Raw genomic sequence first — 11,856 nt, 5'->3', positions numbered from 1 at the left:
TTTTGTGATGTAATAATTAGCTTAGATTAGCTAGTTAGCTCATTATTCAGACCCTCCGTCGAGAGGGCCAATGGTTGTAATAAGCGTGCGTGTGTGTGATACATGTCTTCCAACCCCCATTTCTTTCTCCCTTTTACTTAACCGCTTACGATGGTTAGTTTTAGGACATATTTCGATTAGCATACTTATGTTTCGCATGCGTGCATTCATTCATCTGTATTGCATGCACCGGGCTCGGCGTATCATACTAACTGCATTGTATTTCAATTCCAATTTGAATACATGTACCAAGTTGCATTTCACATGACATCCTAGGATAGCCGAGCCTATCTTAATTGCATTTTCGCATGTGTTGTATTAGCCATCTTAGCATGAACTAGGATCATGCATGATTTCTAACTAGTTCTTTGTTTTGGCTTGGAGTACACTGTGAGTGTTTACGCCTTAGCATACTGCATGTGTGTAAGTGTTGCCATGTTAGCATGCTTGCCATGAGGCTAACTGCTTAACTGATTTAACTGCCTGAATGCCTGTGGGTGAAGGTTGGATTGCTTGAATTCAAACAATTCATCGAAATCCGCGATTTAGCCTACTTACGAGTAGCAAACTTCAAATCATTTTCGCAAGCGAACATGCAATGTTTTGTTCCAAATTAGGCGATCTAGTCTATACTTGTATGCTGTGCGCATCACATAGTAATTTTAAGTTAATAACCGGAATAAGAACACATGTGTTTTCAAAAACAAAATATCATGCTTAGTACAGGCCGATCTTTGATCGGGCGAGCGGGGGTGCTCATTGCATGACCTTCCCCTCTCGTACCCAAGTTCCCGAACCGAGGCAACTTTGGTGATGACAGACACGTGGCCTTAGGCACGAGTCAGGGTTTCCTAAATTTCCCCCAAAATAAAATGTTTAGGTGGCGACTCTGTATCTAGAAAAGCAGTCCATGTTTGGCACTTCTTTATTAAAATCAGTTTTCCAAAACGATTTGCTGGATTTGAACTCTTTGGTGATTTATCGGTCTCACATTGCACTTTGTGAGATTAGATTCAGAACCATGACACGAGTCTGAACTTGTAGTAGCTCAGAACAAACGGATTCGCGTCGTCTACACCAACACCTGAAAGAGGGTAAGAGTTGCATTGGTTTGGTCTTGGGTGAGACCTTGATGGGTTTGGACTCTTTTCACCGGCGAGAGACCACTAGGTTTGCGGGAAGTCCAGTGCTGCATCAAGTATTGTTTCCCACCCTATCCCATATATATTTCTCACTTCATTTAACATTCAGACTCTATTTTCTCTCAAAGCCCTTTCCTTACTTTTCTCTTAAGATACATCTCTCTATTCTTCAATCTCTCTGTTTTTCATCCCTTCCTAGGCTTGGCTGATGGACAAACTGAAGGTGAAGGACTCTTGCCCAATTTACTCAGCTTGAGTGTACTTTTCTCACCAACACTTAGTGGACTTTCCCAATGAGAAATGGTGGTGTAACTGGATGTGCCACAGGTCTACAGCTGACATAGCTTAGTGTTGCCCCTAGCTTGACTTAGCTAAGATGAGCTACAACATGACCCGACAACTAGGTATTCAGTTGATTGGCCTCACACACTGTGTATTATTTTTCCTTTTCCGGTTCAGACGCCAATTCGGACATGATCAGACTTGCCCAGAGGAGGGAGTGGAATACCTAGCTCCATTCCCAATTTATGCTTCACACTTGGCTAGGTACCTCACTGCTTGGAGGATGAGAGAGCTTCTGGCCCCTACCCCTAGTTTCAGTTATGCCTTTTCTGGAGAATGCTTGGCTTGGCTCGAAGACGAGGCACAAGCTGGACCAACTTTAGCTGCAGGGACTTCTGCCAGTACGAACGGAGGGCGCAGGAACACTTGACTCATGTGCCCCTAGTTTTATTGCTTTGATCTTTCTTTTCAAGTTTTATGATGTAAAAGCAACTTCAAATTGTAGTAAAGAGTTGGAGAATGTACTAGATGTTGAAATCAATAAAATTAAAATTACCAGTACTGAAAATTTTCCTTTTGGTCCCAAAATGGTCCAAGTTGTAAAAGGGTAAAATTTTGAGAAAAATCAACTTTTATTAAAACTTTTCAAAACTATTTTCGAAAACAATCACCACCTGACACGCATAGAATTGATTCTCAAGATGTACAACCCCAAATCAGAAGATCGTAGCTACCCCTGATTGAATACCACCTCTGCTATACAATGTACAATGAGTCTTCTTCTCAAGACAAATATCACAACCAAACTACGAAGATCATAACCAAGCTTATAAATAACGAACAAAGATGACCTAATCAAACAAATGGATAGGACAGTTGAGTTGGAGATGATTACAGGCGAACTTCAGGATGAAGTTACCTACGTATCCCAAAGATAGGAATTAGGCCTTACGTAGTTCAGTTCAGGTTCACTCGGTTTTAACTCTCTCCTTTTGAGCTCTAACTTTTGCCAAAGTCGCCCTTTAGGGTTTTCAACCTTGCGAGCTTAGTTTTTCTTTATTTCTAATTTTTCATACTCTAAGGTCACCCTTTTGGGTTTTTGGCCTAACGAGCCTCTCGGGGATAGGATTTCTTCAACTTGTCCATGTTGATTGGCTGTGAAAACTCAGGCCATCTAAGTCCATAAGAATAACTGCTCCACCCGACCAAATAGCTTTGATGATATAACGACTAGTCCAATTGGGTCTGAACATGCCCCTAAGGTCATGGATTGGAGCTCAGTTGTCTTTCAACACCATGTCTCCTTCTTGGAGATTCTGGGACTTAACTTTCTTGTTAAAAGCCCTGGCAATTCTGCGTTGGTAGCCCTGGACATGATACAATGCTTTCAGCCTTCTTTCATCAAATAGCATCAACTCCTCAACCCTACTCCATTGCCAAATTGCCTCCGCTATCTGACACTCGGCCATAACCCACAGTGACGACATTTCAATTTCAACCGGCAAAACAGCCTCCATCCCATAAACAAGAGAACAAGGGGTTACCCCGGTAGATGTTCGGATTGAGGTTTTGTAGCCCCAGAGTGCAAACGGCAATTTATCTGGCCAGTCTTTGTAAGTCTCCACCATTTTCTGCAGAATTCTCTTAATATTTTTGTTAGCAGCCTCGACAGCCCCATTGGTTTGTGGCCTAGAGGTTGATGACTTATGGAAAGCCACATTATATTTCTCAAGCATATCTATCACCTTTTTTCTTGAAGCGTGTCTCATTATCGGAGATAATCTCATTGGGCACCCCATACCTACAAATGATGTTGTTCTTGATAAACTTAGCCACGTGCGACACCTTCAGCATGGAGTAGGACTGGGCTTCTACCCATTTCGTGAAGTAGTCGATTGCTACCAAAATGAACTTATACCCGTTTAACCCCTTTGGCATAACTGCGTCGATAATATCAATTCCCTAAACAGAAAATGGCCATGGTAAAGTCACGTCGTAGAGTTTAGACGGCGGTATGTTCATGCGATTGGCATGAATCTGGCACTTGTGGCATCGCTGCACAAAACCAATACAATCCTCTTCCACGGTTGACCAATAGTAGCCTTTCCTAAAGATTTTTCGGGCGAGCATCACACCGTTCATGTGGGCTTCACACTCTCCTCCGTGGATGGCCTCCATAAGGCACTTTGATTCCTTGTCCTCAATACATAGCTTATGCATTCCCAAATTGCCTCTTTTGTACAACTTGCCTCCGCAGATGATAAATTGAACGGCCAAGTGTCGTATTCCCCTTTTGTCATTGGCATTTGCTCATTTCGGATACACCTCCTTTTCCAGTAAATTCCATATATCATAATACCAGGGGTTCTTGTTTGAAGCCTCATCTATCACGACAATGGTTTCATAGGCCGACGTGTACTTCTGTTCAATAATGATCGGACGCATCCTGACTCCCAATGGAATGTCTACCATAGAAAATAGAGTTGCTGGTGCATCAGCGAATCGATTGTTCTCTCTTAGTAGATGGGTAAACGTTAACTTCTTAAACCTCGGAATCAGCATAACCAAGACCTGATGGTAACCTTCATTTTCTCTTCTTTTACCCGCCAATCTCCGTTGGCTTGAGACACAACTAAGTTCGAATCCCCGATGACGTCTAACCTTTTTGCCCCTAATTCCAGGGCGGCTTCTAAACCAACAAAACATGCCTCATATTCTGCTTCGTTGTTGGATACTTTGAATCGGAGTTTGAAGACTAAGGGTATATGGCAGTCATCGGGTGCGATCAGCAACACATCAATCCCATAACCGTATTGATTTGCTACTCTGTCAAAGTACATTGTCCACGTTTTCTCCTCCATTTGCAGAATATCTTCATCTTGGAACAAGTACTCCACCGCTTTATCCCCTTCTACAGGATGCTCTGCCAGGAATTCCGCTATAGCTCTCCTTTTAACCGACTTGCATGTAGCATATGTAAGATCGAATTCAGACAGAAGAAGCAACCAATGGGATAGCTTACCTATAAGCGCTAGTTTCTCAAAGAGATATTTGATGGGATCTAATCTCGAAACTAGGATTATAGAGTGAGCTAATAGGTTGTGCCTCAACTTCCGTGGTAGCCCATACTTAAGCCAGACAAGATTTCTTGAGGGGAGTGTAACGAGTCTCGTAATCCAACATTTTCTTGCTCAAGTAGCAAACGGTTTTCTCCACCTTAGCCTCCGACTCTTGAGCTAACATACACCCCATGGTTGAGTTTGTCACTGACAGGTACAAGATCAGCGGCATTCCCGGTTCTGGCTATGATAACATAAGCGGATTCCGCAAGTACTGCTTGACCTGTTCAAAAGCAAACTGGCAGCGATCATCTCATTGGAATTTCTTTCCTTTCTTTAGGAGACCAAATAGTGGTTCATAAGTCAAGGTTAGTTTGGAAATAAAACCATCTTATGAATTGCACTTTACCTAGAAAGTTGCGCATCTCATTTTCAATCCTTGGTGTTGGTCTTTCTAAAATGGCCTTGATTTTGGAAGGATTTACCTCCATTCCTCTCTGTGTGATCAAGAATCCCAACATTTTTCTTGTTGTGACACTGAAGGTGCATTTTTGCGGGTTCAACCTCAATCTATAGTCCCTGATCTACTGAAAGAATTTCTCCAAGGCGGTGTAGTGGTCTTCTCAGTCTTTGGACTTGACAATCATATCGTCTACATACACCTCAAACTCTTTGTGGATCATGTCGTGCAAAATGGTGGTTGCAGCCCTTTGATAAGTGGCCGAAACATTATTCAACCTTAATGGCATGACCCGGTAGCAATAGGCGCCCCATCGAGTAATGAAAACAGTCTTCTCCCTATCCTCGGGTGCCATCAGAATCTAGTTATATCCAGAAAACCCATCCATGTGCGAGAGCAATACATGGCCCGCGGTGAAGTCTACCAACTCATCAATATGCAGCAGTAGAAAATCATCCTTCGAACTAGCCTTATTCAGATCCCTGTAATCGACACAGACTCTTATTCTACTATCCTTCTTTGGGACTAGAACAATATTGGCCAACCACGTTAGATACTTAGATACCAGTAAGAACCCTGCCTCAATCTGTTTGGTAACTTCCTCCTTGATCTTCAAAGCCCAATCTGGGTGTACTCTACGCAGTTTTTGCTTAACTGGCCGGGCCTCAGGGTCAAGAGGGATTCGGTGCTGTACAATCTCAGGATCAAGTCCAAGCAAGTTTTCGTAAGACCCCGCGAAAACATCGTTGAATTTTTTTAATAAAGCGATTAAATACTCACGTTCCTCTGAAGACAACATGGACCTAATCTGGACCAAGCGAGGATCTCCTCAGTACCCACGTTAATTGATACGATTTCATCTGTACAGGGCTTAACACGCCTCTCCTCCTCAAAGTCAACCAGGTTTTTCAAAACACGAGGAATTTCTTCCTCTTTGTTTATGTCAAAATCTTGAAAATTAAGATCAATACAACAAACCAAAGGCACAGAGAAGTAGGCAATATTCACAGCATTCCCATTCAAAAAGTCTAGATCTTCAGTTACAGTGAACTCAAAGGAAAAAGAAAAAGAGGACCGGGACAGGACTTTGGCATCTGGGTTAACAGTCCCGGGGATGCCAGACTCTGAAGAACTCGAATCTGATTCCGACTCCACAGACTCATTGGAATCAGACTCGGACTCACTATCCGATTTAGAATTGCCGACGGTGCCTTTCTCAAACTTCTAGATCAAGCGCAGAGCCTCAGATGCATCCATGATAAGACTAGCAAAATCCTCTGCTAGTTTATCCCCGATCATTGAGATAGTAAAACTATCCCCCAAGTTGGTGGACTCAGCTCCAGCAGTAAAACTCGCCAGTAAGTCAGCCAATGCCTTTCCCAACAACTCCTCCTCTTTAATAACCAGGCTCGCAGCCTCTCCTTGATCCCTGCCAATGCTTAGGTCTACCTACTCATCCTCCTCTTCCGGTAGTTGGTGCCCAAAGAAGATTTCGAACCCAAGATACCTAGTCTTCGTTTCCCAGTCATACCAAGGCTCCGAGAATCCACAGAAGGGGAAATCCATTCAGGGTTCCCCGTATAGGTTTGTAGACTAACTCATACTGTTTCCCAGTCTTCTTTGCTTTGACTCTTCCCCTCAACTCCTCCCTCTTTCTTTGCCAGTCTGCAGCGGTAGGTTTGTATCCTAGCCCGAAAGCATGGGGTTTATGACTCCTCTCCTTTGCAACAGTACCTCCCTGTCTGCCACTTCGGCCTAGTCCCAATCTGGGCACATGCCTCTATTTGTTCATCATATAGATTGACTGGGCACTCACATAATTTCCCTCATCTTCTACTATGATGTTCTGGACTAATTGAGCTTCTGCCAGAGAGAAGCCGGAGAGAAATACATCCTCTTCCCCGTGTATGATTCCCAGCACTGGTGTGGTAGTTCCTTGGGGAGGATGAATTGCAGAATTGCCATACACAGTAACAATCCCACCTTGAAAGAGGTACTTTACTAGTTGGTGACCGGTTGACAACACATCCTTCATCTAGTGGAGCCAGGGCTTTCCCAGTAGCAAGTTAAAGGTTGCTGGAACATCCATGACATGGAATTCCACCTCATGTTCAGACAGGTCGATGAGGATATGGCTTTTGAATGTTCCCATAACATTCCAGCTTGTATTGTCATAAGCTCGAATAGCTTGGGTCATGGGTGTAAAATCAATCGGCCTCAAACCGATGGCATAGGCAGTTCTCACTGGACATACATTAATCGCCGACCCAGTATCTACTAACACCACCAGAATCCATTTTTTTCAACTTTCCAAGGTTACATATAAAGGACGATTGTGGTTGGTTTTCTCGAGAGGCAACTCTTTATCCGTAAAGGATATCACTAGCATAACGTGTCCAGATGTGACCAACAACACCAATTAGTCAGCAGTGGTGTCAATGGACAATTTGGTTCGGTTCATTGCTTCGAGCAGGGCTTGTCTGTGCTCTTGAGACGCCATTATCAGTCCCCCGATGGATATGTGGGCCTAGAACTTCTTTAACTGTTTCAAGACCAGGTTTTCCTCAGCATCCTTCTCATTTGCTTTTTCATCCTCTTTGTTGGAAGATTTTGGTTGATCTAAAGTCAGGGGTTTAAAGCACCAACCACTGCGGGTCAGATGATCAATCTCATCAGTATTCCACGTATCATTAGGGGTATCATCCTTCCACCCTTCATCTATATATGTGTGGCTTAGATCGCTATCTACCCACCACTACCCCACAGTCATGACTGGGCTGCTATCAGGCTCTATTCTGAGCATTTTAACATCACGTGCCCTGTCATCATACCGTTATTCCTCTATTACAACTTGAGTTTCAGCATCCTAGTATTTTTTGAGTTTCTTTAACATTCTCATTCGATCATTGGGTTCTCACTCGGTTTTCTTGGCATTTTGAACACTGCCAATTGTGGACTCAGCCTCTTCTTTCTCCTTTCCCCTTTCCCTTTTTCTGTTCCAGAGCTATCTTCACCTGGATCTCCTCTATCATTTTCCTTTGAAATTGTTCTAGTGCCTGTTCTTTCTCAGTCCAAGGTGCAACCTCAGCCTTGCTCCTAATAGCGATTTCCTCTTCTATCCCAGTCTCTCCTGTCTGTTCCTCCATATCAGACTATTCCCTACATAACCACCCATTACTTGTTTCTGGCTGGCTCAGGTCCCACTATCCCATCTGCACACAGCTCGTATCTTCTTCTTCGTAAAAATAAAGATCCACCAGATCCTCTTCCAATTCTGCCAGATCCTTTTCTAGGTTTGCTAAGTCATTCAGGCCTTGCTCAGGCCACTCATTCTGATTCTGTGCTATTTGGTCTTCCCCAATAGCATTAATGCTGAGAAAGTCCGGCAGTATGACTTCCGGCTTCGGTTGATCGATGGCCATAATATATAAACTAAGATCGTACTCCTCCGCAAGCGAGACCCCCTTCTCTATGACATAGGTATGAGATGACCCCGTCTTCGATGCATTCTTCTCTCTCTCTCTCTCTCCATTTCTATTTCCACAGGCTTAGATTGGGTTTGTGGTGTTAGATCCATCATGTACATGTCTGTGCTTTCTGGAATGACCACCTCCAACTTTGGTAGGTGGGATGAGGTAATGTATGTACTAGGGTTGATGGTGGGCGATAGTGTATGGATGTGGTTAATTTTTTTAGGTGGGGGGACTTGGCTGTGTGCAGGAAGTGGGTTCGTTTTTACGTTGGGTTTGGAAGGTGGAGTGATGATTTTGTTGTCAATGAGATCCTGGATCTCATGACGCAGACGATAGCACATGTCTGTGGAATGGCCATATTGTTGGTGGAAGATGCAATACTGGGTAGGGTCATGCTTGGATGGTAATGGGTCTGGAAGGGGATGAGGATCAAGAGGCTCGAGATGCCCCTTTTGCATTAATAGCTTGAGGGCGTAGGTTGGGCTCATATGGAGGGAAGCAAAAACTCTTCGATTTTGGGGTGGACCGGTGTTTTGTGAAGGTTGTGAGGTTATGGTAGTAGTAAAAGGATCAGCCATCTTGGCCGTTGTGACAACATTGCTGACATCTGCAGGCCGCGGAATAGTGCTACAGCTAGTATTGATACTCCGAGAGAATGGCCTTCTTGCAGGTTCACTCGTTCTGTGAATAATGCCCTTTTTGAATGTACTCTCAATCTAAACCCCCAACTCATGTAAGGAAGCAAATGTGGACAAAGGTGCTGCCACTATCATTCTCCACAACATGTCTAGCTCAAGGTTCTAGACCACTAGTCGGACTTGTTCTCTTTCAGCAGGCTGATTTGTCATTCGGGCTGCTTTGGCTCTCCACCGGGCAACAAAATCAATGAATGATTCTTTGGGGTTCTGGGAAGTAGCCTCTAGCTCACTAATGGTTACTTCTATCTGGGTGTTATATGAATACTAATTGACAAACGCCTCAGATAACTCTTTCCAATTTCGCTTTGTTGAGTCCTCCAACTTAGCGTACCAAATGGCCACCACATCAGGCAAGATTTTCCCAAACAACAAAAGCTTCTATGCCCGAGACAAACCCATGGGCCTCAATACATCCGAAAATAACCGGACATGCACAATCGAATCCCCACTCCCATCGAATCTGTTGATGTGGGGCATCTTAAATTTCTCTAATAATCTGACAGAAGCTTATGTGTACCCATCTTCAATATCTGGAATAGAGTTGAAGCCCTGGGATTTCTTCAATGCTTTCTCTAATCTGGTAATCTTGACTAAGGTTGGATCAATTTCATTGATATCGAAAGGAAAAATCCCTACAGGAGGTTGAATCGAAGGCCGATAAGCTGGAGCTGGGGGAAACATGTCCTAAGGATCCGGGACTGGCAGATTTTTAACCGGTGGGGGTACATCCGAGTTTGGCTGAGCAGTAGGGATCGGGTGTATGGTTGATGCTGATGCCCTAGATGTACGTCATAGGTCGGCAATGACTTCATCTTGTGCAGCCATCCTTTGGTTTATAGTGTCCATAGTCCTTTGGAAGGCAGTCATCATAGCAGTGAATTCATCTGCGTTCTGTGTTGTATTTTGTACCATTGCTAATCTGGGTGAACTAGATGCCAGTGAACCAATTGAGTGAGAGTGGGTAGATGTTTGTGGAGTGCTTTGTACTGATGCTACTGATCGTCTGTTCCTTTTTCATCAAGTGACTGACAGAAGTGAGACTAACATGGGCTGACCGCCAACAAGGTCTTGAGCTTTGCAAAGCCTGCCAAAGTGGGTCCACACAACTTGGGGAATATCAGGTCTTTTTGAATCTATGACGGTAAACTACCTAGCAAAAAGAAAAAAAGAAAAACATAATCAAAACTCGAACAACACTTCGGCCCCAATTCACAATAGTTAAAACACATAGCTGAACTATAATCCCCACTGAACTCTATTCTCAAACTCATACTGATAAGAACCACCCTGTACAGTTTCACTGAAAAGCCACGTATCAAGTAAAAGAACCAAAACACCCCTATGAGGGGGTAGGGTTACCCTATCCTAGATTTTTGGTATGATCTAGGCTACACTTTTTCAAACAAATGGGTTTCAGAACATCATGCAAACGGGTGGCATCCTGTCCTAAATTGGAATAGTCACTATAGGTTCACTATATGCAACTAGGTCGGATAGTCAAAAGGGTACCTTGGCAAGATTACCTAATATACCTCTCACACCTAACACCGAGAAGTGAAAGGAGGATCAAACGGTACATCGGTAGTCCAGATCCAAGGGTTGTGTTCCCATCATGGCAAAGCCCACGACCAGTCAGCCTTTCAGCAAGCTTTTGGGCAAGCCTCCGGCAAACCGTCCAAGAATAGCAGATGGCAAACACAGTGACTTAGGCACACCAATGCAAATGCAATGCAAAGAACATATAAGTGTAGATAAAATTTCACATCATGAATTTCAAATCAAGTTCTCTAAATCTCCCCAGCAGAGTCACCAGAAACTATAGCTTGATTTTTTGTGCCCTATTTCGAAAGACAAATAAGCCCTACAATTTGGACTCTACTTGTGGTTCTGAATCTAATTTCACAAGTGCAATGAGAAACAGTGAAAACACAAAAAGAGTCCAAATCCAGCAATTCTTTTTAGAAAATTGATGTTTTGAACAAATTGCCAAAAATTGGCTATTTTGCTAGATTTCAGAGTTGCCACCTAAATTTTTTTGGGAAATTTAGAAAACCTAAGACTCGAGCCAAAGGCCATTAGTCCGTCATCACCAAAGTTGTCTTGGCTCGAGAACTTAGGTGCGAGAGGGAAAGGTCATGAGCTGAGCACCCCCCTCACCCGATCAAAGATCAGCCTCTACTAATCATGATGTGATTCTTATCTACATTATATGTTCTTGTTCTAATTATTATGCTAGCTTTACTATGTGATTCACACACACACAAGTATAGACTAATTTGCAAGAATTGGAATACTTGATCTCATGTTTTGTTTTGAAAAGAGTTTGTTGAATGTGCCACTAGAAAAAGTGGGCTTAAACGTACATGAATCAAACTGTCCCAATTCAAGTGACTAGCCTCCATCCACAGGCATTCAAATAGTTTATCATTTAAGCACTTAGCCACATGGTGAACATGCATTGACATGACAACACTAACATACAAATGCAATATGCTAAAGCGAAAATGCTCACCTAGTACTCCAAGCCAGAAAGATGAAAGAGTTAGAAAAATGCATGATCTTAACTTATCCAATATGACCAATGCAACACATGCGATATGCAATTACTAAGCTCGGCTACTTAACATGGCATATGAAACAATTTGATAGCATGCAGTCTAAACACATTTTCAAAGAAGTATTTAACTAACAATGCAAGTTAGA

The sequence above is a fragment of the Camellia sinensis genome, chromosome 1, assembly GCF_055761805.1.
Source record: "Camellia sinensis isolate YWXY chromosome 1, ASM5576180v1, whole genome shotgun sequence".
Classification (NCBI taxonomy): Eukaryota; Viridiplantae; Streptophyta; class Magnoliopsida; order Ericales; family Theaceae; genus Camellia; species Camellia sinensis.
Note: the sequence above shows the minus strand (reverse complement) of the source record.